Source organism: Petaurus breviceps, unplaced genomic scaffold (genome assembly GCF_028583685.1).
Source record: "Petaurus breviceps papuanus isolate PSGF00001 unplaced genomic scaffold, PetGlider_PUasm1.0 90779, whole genome shotgun sequence".
Classification (NCBI taxonomy): Eukaryota; Metazoa; Chordata; class Mammalia; order Diprotodontia; family Petauridae; genus Petaurus; species Petaurus breviceps.
This window is the reverse complement of record NW_027187344.1, coordinates 3,427,721-3,440,583: the sequence shown is the minus strand read 5'-3', so window position 1 is coordinate 3,440,583 and position 12,863 is coordinate 3,427,721. Positions and strand designations below refer to the sequence as shown.

At 37.0% G+C, this 12,863-nt stretch overlaps 1 non-coding gene across 1 annotated transcript; it reads right to left on the bottom strand.

Moving 5' to 3' along the window:
- Nucleotides 1-10,801: 10,801 nt before the first annotated feature.
- Nucleotides 10,802-10,929, bottom strand: LOC138147252 (U6atac minor spliceosomal RNA). The gene has a single exon (XR_011164749.1). It is a non-coding gene; the product is annotated as a U6atac minor spliceosomal RNA (small nuclear RNA).
- Between the last annotated feature and the right edge of the window lie 1,934 nt (nt 10,930-12,863).

Here is a 12,863-nt window from a genome sequence, read left to right as displayed (position 1 = left end):
TGTCTTTGAAGGGTATGTTTCAGGCTTCATTTTGTACTTGTGAAATATAATAAACTGGATACTACATCTCAGTGGAATAGACAGGAAAAGAAGCCACATCTCAAATGTGAACAGCAACAGCATGTTAATTGCTGAAATGGCTCCCACTGAAGGACAAGTTAGTGGTCAGATGTGGAGTTTAGTGTGACAGGCACAGCTACAATTAAATGCATTGCCTGAATTGTCACACTCAGTTAACCTGTCAGTGTTAGCCTCCCAACACCTTTCCTAATTTAAAAAAAAAAATGCTTGAATGAAGGTTTTGGTAGGTCCACCAAATTTATCTTGAAGAGATAAAATGCTTATCAATGTGAAGTACCCAGGTTTCCCTGTTTGGGCACTTCTTTAGCATCTGGTTCGTTCAGTGGCATGACAACTTTCAGGAAGGTGCAGAGTATTAAATCTAGACTTCTCATTTCTGTGATAGAAACATGTAGTTGGAGCTCTGAATGATGTGGCTATTTAATGAGCTTTTATAGGCCAAGTTGGATTTTAACTTCCTTTACCTTTGTGAGACTGGAAATCTTTCTTAGTCATTAACTGTTGAACTTCAGAACTGGTTAATGATTCCCCTAGGGAGTAACTCTGAAGTGGATGCTGAGGGAAAACTGAGGTAGAGGAAACACATTTTAAGAATTGGATTTTGTAGTGCTTGTAACAAACCATGACAATCTTCTGGTGTTCATTCAAGTCTTTTTTGAATCCTAAGGGGAGGGTGGGATGGGCAGGGAGTGAGAGCCTTGTAGAACTAGATGAGTAGTTCAGATTGTTTTAGTGAGTGTCTTGCTTTCCACCTTGTTTGAACCCTGAATGAGATGTGTTACTCCATGGAATGCCACAAGCCATTTTATTGATATGCACCTCTATAGACAGTGTTAGTGTGATTGCATGCTGCTGAAGAGACTGATCCTCATCTCCTTTAGGAAAAGTCAATGTTCTGTTTCTGTTAAAACTGCCAGAATGAAACCATGAGCTCGTTTAGAATTGGTGCTAAGACTACAAACTGTGACTTGATTGGACGAAGCAGTTGTAGCTTCTCCTGTGGACTAGGCTTGCTGATAACTGATAGCAACGGGATTGACTGTAAAATACAACAGTTTTCTAAAATATCTTCCAGTAGTTGGCTGCAGTTATTAAGTAGGACAATCACGTAAGGCACTTGGAAATAAGCTTCTGACAGTTTTCCCGTTTTTGACTCGTGTCTACATTCTACGTGTGCGTATCGGCACACGTGTATTAGGTTGGCTTATTCATTCATAAAGACTTTAACAGCCTAAGGGTCAGGAAAAAAATTGTATATAAGCCTAATACAAATGATTGAAATGTAAGGGGGGAGGGGGAGTCTCAATGTTTGTGAGTCAACTTTAACCTGAACCAAAACCATGTCAGTTTTGGTTCTCTTAGGTATATCTAAATTTTTTTTTTCAAGTTTGCTCTCCTGCCATAAGTCACTCCTCGCAGGAATGAGGTGAGCTGTTTGCATAGCTCCTATCATTGCATATAGTTTATTTTTTCTACATTTGAATTCTTTGTAGATTTATGTAAAAGCACATGCCTTTTTTTTTTTTAAAGAATAAAGATTTCCATGTCTACAATGTGTCACAAAGTGATCAATTTCTTACCCATACTTGAGCTTCCCAATCATACTTGGTCTGTTTCCATTTTTGTAACAATGTATTTTTTCTATTTTCTACTTGTTTCTGGGCTGAGACCTTCTGCAATTCAAAACTTACGGAACTTTTGAGTGGAATTAAATGGAAGTCAGCATTTATTCGGAGCCTACCAGGTTGAGCACCATGCACTGTGTTAAATTAAGCGTTGGGAAAGCAAAGAAGGGCAGGAGTTCCTGTTTTCAGGGAACACACAGAACGCTCTGTGCTGTCAAGGCAACTTTGCTTTATGGCTCGTAGGAGGCAGGAGTTAAAGGCCTGAATTTGAGTGTAGGAGTTAGTGTTAGTCACAGCCTCTGAACCACCATTTACCCCTCTGCTTTGGGGCTAAGGTAACTTGCACTTCCCATTATTATTTTTTTAAAGCTTACTTTACTGTTTACTCTTGAGAGAGCGGTATGGGATAACCTATCTTTTTTTGCACCTTATAATCAGATAGCATATTCTAGAGGTGCTTCAGTAGGAAAATCCATTTGGGTTTAGAAAAACATGACTGGCTTCATAGAATGTCTTACCATCAAATCAAAGTGCATTTATAAGTAATATTTATAATTTTTTTTTAGATTACCTTTCTTTTGTCCTCACCCCAGCTCTTTAAAACCCATATCAAATGCCACCTCCAGGAACCATTTCCTTATTTTATTTTACTCTCTACTCTTCTCCCCTCTTCAGGTTGATACGTAATAGATCCCTCCTCTGAACTTAATTCAGATATCTTTTGCCATATCTCATATTTTGCTTTGCATTAGTTTGTGTGTATAGCTCATTTCCCTTAGTAGATTGAACTCCTTGGATTGTGCCTGGTATATAGGCAATTAAATTCAGATTTAACGAGGATTAAGTTAGGAAATTGTTCCTGAGTTCAAATCTGCCCTCATACACTTACTGACCATGTAACCCTAGGCAAGTCACTTATCCCTGTTTACCTTAGTTTCCTCATCTGTAAAATGAGCTGGAGAAGGAAATGGCAAACCACTTCAGTATCTCTGCCAAGAAAGCCCCAAATGGGGTCATGAAGAGTTAGACATGACTGGAATGAATAAATAAATAAATGTAGTCTCTGCTTACTGTTTGCTAGGCTCTGTGGAAGTTACAAAGCTAGAAAATGATAATCCCTGTTCTTAAGGAATTGGCAATTCTTGGGGTGGGCATTGGGGAATGATACACATGATTAGAATTTAAGTGAATATTAACAATCAAACAGTGGCTTTATTGTTCATTAAGTGGTGATAATTTCTACTCTGGGAGAACTGAGAAAGACTTCTCAGAAGATGTTTAATTTTATTAAGTGTTAGACCTTGGAGGAGCCTGGACGTTTAGGTGAAGGAGATGCAGGGAGTTTTCTGTGCATGTGGTGGGGGCAGTAGGAATGAATGCAGAGATAGTAGTTGGCAAAAAGGTTAGAGGATAAATGGGCTAGTTTGACTACAACATAGGGTCTGCAGAGTCAAGTTAATGACAAGTAACGTAGGAGCCTAATATAACCTTAGGCTTCATTAATGGAGTCATGGAAGGAGTAGTGAAGTGGGTATCAAAATAAGGCTGAATGCACACAGAATTTGGTGCAGAAGTATATTCAATTCATCTAGGATATAGATAGCAACAGGAAGAGGGGAAAGGGGAATATAAAAGAGACTGCATTTAGGGAAAGGTTAGTCATAAGCAAAACAAGCCCTAAAATTGGAAAGGAGACAGTGAAGAAAAAAGTAAATAACTTGAAGTAAACTGGATATAGAGAAGAAAAAGTCTAAGAGAATAAAATGGAGATAAATAATTATCCTAACTGAATGGGATTAACTTATTCATCAAAGGGAAGAAGCTACTAGTAGAAGTGATTAAAAAGCAAAATTCACAGCAATATGTTGTTTACCACAAACACACTTGAAACATTTAAGGTAAGAGTTCAACTGAGTAGGAGCAAACTATTTTGCCTCAGTTGCATGTAAAAAACCATTATGATTTCACATAAGGAGGCAGCAAATATTGACTTGGTTAAAAGATAAAACTATGAAAGGTAACAGTGATTTGATACTAGTGCTTAACATATATACACTCAGTATTGCTTGTATATATATATATTTTTTAAAGCAATCGGGGTTAAGTAACTTGCTCAAGGTTACACGGCCAGTTATTTTTGTGTGGGTGCCGAGTATCTGAGGCCGGAACCGATCCCAGGTCTCCTGACTCTGGGGCCGGCACTCTTACTATGCCACCTGGCTGCTCCGCTTGTATATTTTTAAAGGAAAAACTAAATTAGTTAGGAGAAACAAGCTATAATAGTGGGGAAACCTCAATTTATCCTTATAAGCCAAAAAGTAAACAGAGGAGTTAAGGAGTTAAAGAGACATTTAGAAATATTAGATATGTCAGACTTATAGCAATCATTGAATGGAAATAGAAAAGCGTGTACACATTCATGACATTCTTACTAAAACTGATCATGTCTTTGAGTACAAAATCCTCACAAATCCAGAAAAGCAGAAGTAATCATACAAATCTTTTACTGATAACAATGTGACAGAAATTCTATTAAATGTTTACTGAAAAAAAACCAACTGGAGACCTAAAGAAATGATGGATCAAAGAACAAATTGTAGAATTGATAGATAATTTCATTAAAGATATCGACAAAAAAAAAAAAGACAACATTCCACATACCTAAAGCAATTCTTAGGGGAAATTTTGTTGATAGGAAAAAATGTACATCTCTAAATACTTTTATTAATTAAAAAAAACAGCAGGTTTTTTTTTTTCCCCAAAAAGTTGGGAATGCAGCTAAAAATATCAGGAAACCAAAAACATTTTAAAATCTCAATTAAGCACCAAAATAAAAATGCTGAAAATTAAAGCAGGAATTAACAAAACTGAAAAAAAAATCATTTAATTAAAAAAATACCAAAATTAACAGAATGAGAAATAGAGAATTTACACAATGTAAAGAAGAAATTGAGCAAGCCATAAAAGAACTTTCAAAGAAAAAGATGGCAGAAAAAAACTGACAAAATACAGCATCCATTTCTGTTTTAAAAAAAAAAAGTAGAAAACAGGAATAAATGAATCTTTCCCTTACAATGATAAACGGGCTATATCTAAAATCAAGAACTCCATTTTATGTAATGGAGATAAAAAAGAATCCTTTCCAATAAATTCAGAGGAGAAACAAAGATGTCCATTGTTACCACTTTTACTTGACAGTACTAGGAATGCAAAGACAAGAAAAAGAAATTTAGAGAATAATTCTAGGTAAATAAGATTACCTTTTTTTGGTAGATTTTATGGTGTGCTTTATCCTAAGAGCCACTTAAAAATTAATTGAACAATAACTTCAGTAAACATGCAATACATAAAAGAAATGCATACATATCATTACCATGTCTTTATATTAACAATAAAGTCGAGGGAGAGTTTAAATTTCTACAGAATGTATGAAATACATGACCATTTCCTTTCCAAGATACACAAACTCACTATATAAATATGACTACAAACAACTGTTTACAGAAATAGAGACCTAAATACTTAGAAAAATAAATTGCTTATCACTGAATGAGCCAATATAGTAATGACAATAATACCTAAATTAATTGTTTATTCAATATCATACCAATCAAATTACCAAAATACTACTTTATTGAACAAGAAAAAGTAGCAATGACACTTATATGGGGAGGGAGATGTCAGGAATCTCAAGAAAATAACGAATAGAAATAGGAATAAAAGGGCTTCATATTACCAGATCAAATTATACAGTAGAGTGGTGCTAGTTAAAAAATAGAGTTTGATCAGTGGAACAAATTAGGCATAAAACTTATAGAAGCAAATGTACCTAGTATCTTAGTATCTCATAAACATAAAGATTCCAAGGACTAGAATAAAGGCATTCGACAAAAACTGCTGGGAATATTGGACAGCAATATAGAAGAAATTGAATTTAGACCAATACTTCACACCTTATATGCTAAGATAAACTCCAAATGTACGTGGTCACATAATAAACAAATTAGAGAAATGTGGGGGAGGGGGGTGGGTAGGAAGGGGAAGATCAGACCTATGGGTATGGGGAAAGTTCATGACCAAATAATGAATAGAAAGGATAACAAAAGAAAGATAATTTTGATTATATAATATTCAGAAGTTTTTGTACAAATAATCCAATAAAGCTAAGATTAAAATAGAAACAACTTGGAGGGAAAAATCTTTGCAGCAAGTTTTGCTGTTGAAGGTCTCATTTCCAAGATAAAGAACTGATTCAAATGTTTGAAGGGGAAAAAGCAATTTCCTAATTGATAAATGGTCTAAGGAGTTCTTCAGGGAAGAAATCCAGGTTCTCTATAGCCTTATGAAAAAAAAATAGTCTAAATCAATACTAGTTGCTAGATGGGGCAGTGGGCCTGGAGGCAAACCAGGAAGATATAACTTCAAATCCAGCCTCAGACATTGACCTTAGGCAAGTCACTTGATCTGTGCCTTATCTGTAAAATTAGGATGGTAGCTACACACTTCCCAGGGCTGTTATGAGGGTCAAATGAGATATGTAAAGAGTTTTGCAGCCCTTAAAGCACTACATAAAACTGGTTATGGTTGTTAGAGAAATACAAGTTAAAGTAATTCTTAAATTCTATCTCACACCTTTCAGAGTGGTAAAGATGACGAAAAAGAAAAATAATAAATATTAGAGGGTCTGCAAGAAAACAGGCACATTGATGCTTTGTTGATGAATTTGTAAGTGGGCACAGCCATTCTGGAAAGCAATTTGGAATTATACACAAAAATTTAATAAATAGTATGTATATTATGGTATACCATTGCTGGGCCTATATACAGAAGAGATAAAATAAGAAAAGGCCATATATGTACAAAAATATTTATAAGCAGCTCCTTTTGTGGTGACAAAAACTATAAAAGGGGATGGTTATCAATTGAGGAATACCTGAATAAATTGGGATATATGAATGTGATGGATACTATTGTGCCGTTAGAAATGAAATAGATGATTTCAAAAAGACATGGAAAGAATTCTGTGAATTGATTTGACAGAGTAAGCAGATTCAGCAGAATAATTTATAATAAAATATAAAGATGAACAACTTTTGAAGACTTTTATAAAATGGCAAAGAATGAAATGAGCAGAGCCTGGAGAGCAATGTATCCAGTAACAACACCATGATTCAAACAGCTTTGAAAGTTTTAAGAACTGTGGTCAATACAGTGACCATCCATGATTCCAGAGGATTGATGATCAAACATGCTATCTGTGACAGAAGTGCTGGATAAAGGGTGCATAATGAGGCATATGTATTTTTGCATCCAACCACTGATAGAATTTGTTTTACTTAGCCGTGCATATTTGTTACAAGAAATTTATTTTTCTTCCCCTCCCAACTGGTCCCCCTAACGCCCACCTTGGGGTGGGGAGTGGGATAGGAGGGAGAGTAAAAAATTCCTGTTAAATTTTTTTTCAATAGGGCAGGAGGTGAAGAAGTATTGCAGATGTGGAATGTTTCATGTACTTTGAGATGAACTTACTATCTTATTAGTTTAATTATATAACTTTGTTACAGGACCCCTCCCATGAGTAGAGGTAATCTGTGTTTGTAACATAAAAACAAGACACATCGATATTAATAATAATAATAATAATAATAGGGTTATGGTGCCCAGGCCAAGGTCGGTGATACATAGACTCCTCTGCTAGATTCAGACCATGACTGAAGAACCTAAACAATTTAGGTGTGTATAGATGTGTGTGATAGGATGGCACTACCACTGAAGGTCAGTTTATTTGTTCATTCAGCAAGTATTTATTAAGCAGAAATTAATTCATAAGCATTATTAAGCACCTACCACACGCTAGGCCCTATGCTAGATGTTGGGGATACAAATACAAAAAATCATTTCTGCTTTTAAGGAAATGACATATACAATAATATGCAAACTTATCTGGAAAATACAGGGAAATTTGGTGGGGGGCAGGCACAAGCAGCTGAGGCAAGCAGGATTCATATAATGGGTGGTCTTTGAGTTAAGCTTTGAAAGGAGCTGTGGGTTCTAAAAGACGAGGGATTACATTCTGGGCATGAAGGACAACGTGTGTAAAGGCAGAGATGAAAGATGGAATACTCTGAGAGGAACAGCAAGGTTAGCTTGGCTGGACCCTAGAGTTTGTGAAAAAACCTGGAAAGGAGGTTTGTGTTTCATTTGTAAAAGGTTTTAAATGCCAAACAGGAGTATGTATTTGATTCTAGAGATAATAGTGAGGTGAATGAAAAGTCTGAGAGAGTTTCTGGGTAATTAATAATCAATTTATTAGTTAGGTTAGTAAATAAGTTAATGGTCAGTGGTTTCTCTAGGTAATCAAAGACAAACTATTGAGATTACTGAATGCTTAAATACCTTTGGAAAAGTGGTTACCTCTGACAGCTCCAAATACTGAACAATCCAGGAGGAGGTAGACAAGGAAGTGTTCTGAATACTTGCCTGCAGTTCCCCTGGGAGAAGGAGGTTTGATGAGATTCAAGGGCCTCTAGCTATTTGGATCAAAGACTCCATCTCTACCCGGACCACTTAAGTTAAACAATGGGGCTTGCGGTGAGTTCCAGGGTGGGAGCATAAGATTCTAGATTCTCTTTACACTTTAATCAGAAATAAACTCTCCCAGTTGGGTGGGGTCTCACTCAAGATTGAGAAGTATGCTCCTGGAGGTTTAGGCCAGTCTCATTGCCAGCCCTGTCCTTCAGACACTGTCTGATCTTCAAGGGTTTGTCCCTGAATGAGTAGGTAAAAAGAGGAAAAACCTACAAATAACTAACCTACTAATAATTGGTTATTAATAATAGAAAAATAATAATATCTCTCAGTAGGGATTCACTGGATTTTATTGAGCAGGGATGTGACCTGGCATTAGGAATATTCCTTTGGCTTTGTGCTTGGCATTTGGAATACAAAGACAAAAATGAAACACTTTGCTTTCAAGAAACTTCTATTTACTGGAGGTAATCACCTTCCAAATTCTGCACCTACTGTAAAAGCTTCTGCAAAAGACACCCTTAAATCTGCAACCAAATAATCAGGGACTGGCATCCATTCAGAGAGTTTGACAGAATCAGAGGCATCTGACATTGACATGCCTGCTAGTAATGCCAAGACCCCACGGAGCCTCCTAGAGGGGGAAGACTTGGCAAAGGAGTCATCTTTTATCTTAGGGACAAAATTGTGGTGGGGATTTTGCTGTGCAACATCTTTAATCAGATGCCACTAGCAAGGAAAATCATTAAGGATAGAGAGGACCACAAAGATCTCATTGAAGCAGTCAGGCTGGTCATCATCCATGAAGACTCAAATCCCTGCAAGAAATGGAATAACTGGGGAATCACAAGCAATAGACTACAGTGGCAAGAGGAGCACTTTGCATCTGACTTATTCCACTATGTCATGATGATCCATGTGTACCCCAAGTCCACTGTGAATAGTTTCAGTCATACAGAAAAACTCAAAAGTGTTTGTACCATAAAGTAAAAAGTTTGTGTCTTGGGGAGGCTAGGTGGCACAGTGTATAGAGCACCAGCCCTGGAGTCAGGAGGACCTGGGTTCAAGTCTGGCCTCAGACACTTAACACAAAAAATAGCTGTGTGACCTTGGGCAAGTCACTTAACCCCAAATGCCCTCCAAAAAAAAGTTTGTTTCTTTTTTTTTCTTTTTGGAGGGGGGAAGGTGGAGCAGTTGGGGTTACATGACTTGTCCAAAGTCACTTGGCTAGTTTTGTGTTAAGTGTCTGAGGTCATATTTGAACTCAAGTTCTCCTGATTCCAGGACCAGTGCTCTATTCACTGGGCCACCTAGGTGTTCCTCTTTCTTTCTTTCTTTCTTTTTTTTTTTTAAGGAAATACACCTAAATAAATACAAAAACCATATACAAAGAATATACAAAATAATTTCCAGTGGGTGGGAATGGATGCTAGCAATTGGGAGAAAAGGCAGCAGGATAGCAGAGTACCTGGGAATGGTTAAGTGAAGGGAAAAATGGGAGGCATATTCTAGCTGTCTATCCAGTATTTTCAAAGTTTGTCATTTGAACAAAGGTAAGTAGGTAGACTTGGCCCCAGAGGATGTAATTAGTTTGCTGTAGAAAGATTTTTTTGCTGCCTATAAGTATAAACTCCCTACTAACCAGTAGTCCATGGAGGTTGGGCTGCTCAGAAGGTGAGAGGTTCTCAGTTATTCAGGGTCTTCCAAGGAAGGTTAGATGACTTTGTTGGGAATGCTATAAAAGAGCCTTCCTGCTGAGGATGTATGGGGGTCATTTTCACTTTGGAGATTGTGCGATTCTGTATGTGCATAAAGTAGTAGGAGTTACCACCAACTGGAAAGAGGTTGGAGCCAGATTGTGGAGGGATTTGAATGCCAAGATAAAGAATTTGCCAAATGTTAAGTTAATGTTTAGCAGATGCTTTGCCTTCGGTCACCCATGGGGGCTGGGGTTAGTGCCAGAGGTAAAATCCATGGCATCAGACTCCTGATACAGGTTTCTCCACCCCCACCATCCTTTTCTGCCTCTTGTGTCAGCATTTACAAAGTCACATTGTTTTGAGCTGGCAATTTGAGCAAAAAGCCCCTAGAACCAGGATTCCAACATAATAATAGGATAACATTTTCATAATACTTTAAGATTTGCAAAGAACTTTATTTATCTCTGCTTTCTCATTTATTCCCCACAACACCCCTTGAGTTAGTTCTATTGTCCCCATTTCACTGGTGAGAAAACTGAGGGTAGTGCAAGTAAATGTCTAAGGCTGGATTTGAACTGGCTCCCCAAGTAAATCACCCTGGTTAGATGAGCAAGTAGGAAAGGAAGATTTTTTGTTTTTGTTTTTTTCTCAACAGCCGAAAAAGCTTCCTAACAATTAAAATTGTCCCTAATAAAGAAATTGACCTGCCTTGGGTGCTACATTCCTCATTACTTACCTGCATAGGATATTGAATATGACTTCCATTCACGTAGGAGCAACACCGACAAGATCCTTTGTCGCCCTTTGTAGCTCTGAATTTAAGTTAATATAAAACACAAATTGAAATTGAGAGAATTTCCTCCTCTGAAAAAAACATGGTTAGATGCCACAGAGTAGGTGGCAATGCCTTAACCGTATATGTGTTGTAAAGGCCACTAGGACCTCTTCCATCCTTATCAAGGGGAGTGCTAACCTTCTCTCCTTTCATACAACACAGCTGTAGCCCCACAAGCTCTATTATATAGAGGCTCAAAACAGAGCGTACTTTTTGGTTATGGTGGAAATTTTTGTTCTCCTTAAAAACATAGCTATAGCAAGCTTTTAAAATTTTATGTGGTAATATTCCATAAATCAAATTAAAACGGACTCCATGAATGGCATTATAAGAAAATGAATCTTTCAATTTGCGTCTATAATTTATTCATATAACAGCCCAATCACAGGCAAGCTAAAAAAAACCCGTCACCGGAAATGCCGAAACTACAACAAGAATCACAGTAAATACAATTTTTAAAAAAGAATGGCTAAAAAAATAATAATTATTAAATAAAGGATCTATGTAATAACTATGTGAAAATATTGTATTTAATTACTTAAATATTTGAAAATTTTGTGTTGAAATTGAACCGCGATGAGACGAATCTGCGGATACTAACTAGGAAGTTAACTTCTTTTGACCTGCGTTCCCTGCTTAGTATGGGAACTTAGTGCATTCCCTGCTTAGTGCTTAGCTCAGAATGAATACCTGTATTCCCGAGGGCGAGACACCAGGGGGCGCCCGATATCACGGGTTCGAGTCAGGTTTGATTGGAGAAAAGCATTGAAAGTACCTCAAAAGTATAAATATCACTGTCACCTAGAAAGTGTTTTAAGGCTCACTAAGAACTTTCGCATATATTATCTCCTTTGAGCAACCACCCTGTGTGGTAGATAGCAAAAACATTATTAGTCCCATTTTACAGAAAAGGAAACTGAGGCTCAGAGATATTAAGTCACTTACTAATAGCCCCACAGCCAGTTAGGGATCAGAAGTGGAATTTAAACTGCCCATGTCATCGTACTGTTCTAAAAGTATTTCTGCATGTTATTGAAGTGTTTTTTTTTAATAAAGAACAGAAAAAAATTCTTTTGATTTAATTGATAGGCATTTAATTTTCATAGACACTTTGGAAGTATTAGAACATCTTTCCACATTAAGAGTTGGGCATTAAAAATTCTTTGTTATAAAGGATGGATGATGGGGAGCAGAGAGGAGGAATATGTAAAACAAATCTGTTGTTCAGTCACTTTCAAGTCTTCATGATCCCATTGGACTTTTCTTGGCAAAGATACTAGAATAGATTGCCATTTCCTTTTCCAGCTCATTTTACAGCTAAAGAAACTGACAGAGTTAAGTGACTTGCCCAGGGTCACACAGCTAGTAAGTATCTCAGGCTGAATTTGAACTCAGCTCTTCTTGACTCAGGCCCAGCACTCTACCCACTATGCCTCTTAGCTGCTGTGATGTAAAAACAAAAAATTCCAATCACTTTTTAAATTTAAATTTAAAAAATCAGATTAAAAATATGGTACTTTTACTTCAATTGATTGGCCTCCAAAATATGGATGTCCTCAGAGATGAAGTCTTAGGCCCTATTGTTTTCTTCCTATTCTCTTTTCTTTGGTCATTTCATCATCTTCTATGGGTTCCATTACTATTTCTATGTAGACGGCCCACAAACTGATCTATGTAGTCCTGGTATCTTTCCAGTACTATGTGTCTAACTCTCCTTGAACATCTCCACCTGCATATCTTGTTGTCATCCTAAACTCGTCATGCCCCAAATGGAACAAACTCACCATATTCCTCTTGTGAACACATCTTTCCTCCGTATTTCCCTATTTCTGTTAAGGGCACATTCATCCTTTCAGTTCATGCCCTCAGACTCATCTTTGGTTTTTCTCTCCCTTATTTCCTATATACAATTGGTTACTAAATCTTGTCAATTCTATCCGGAAAATGTTTCTTGCATTTTTTTTTCTATCCACTTCTGTGGTTACTTTGCTAGTTCAGGCTCTCTTCACCTGCTGTACCATTGGAATAGCTTAATTGTTTTCCCTGCATCCAGCCTCTTTCCTCTACAATCTGTCCTCCATGTTGCTGCCACAT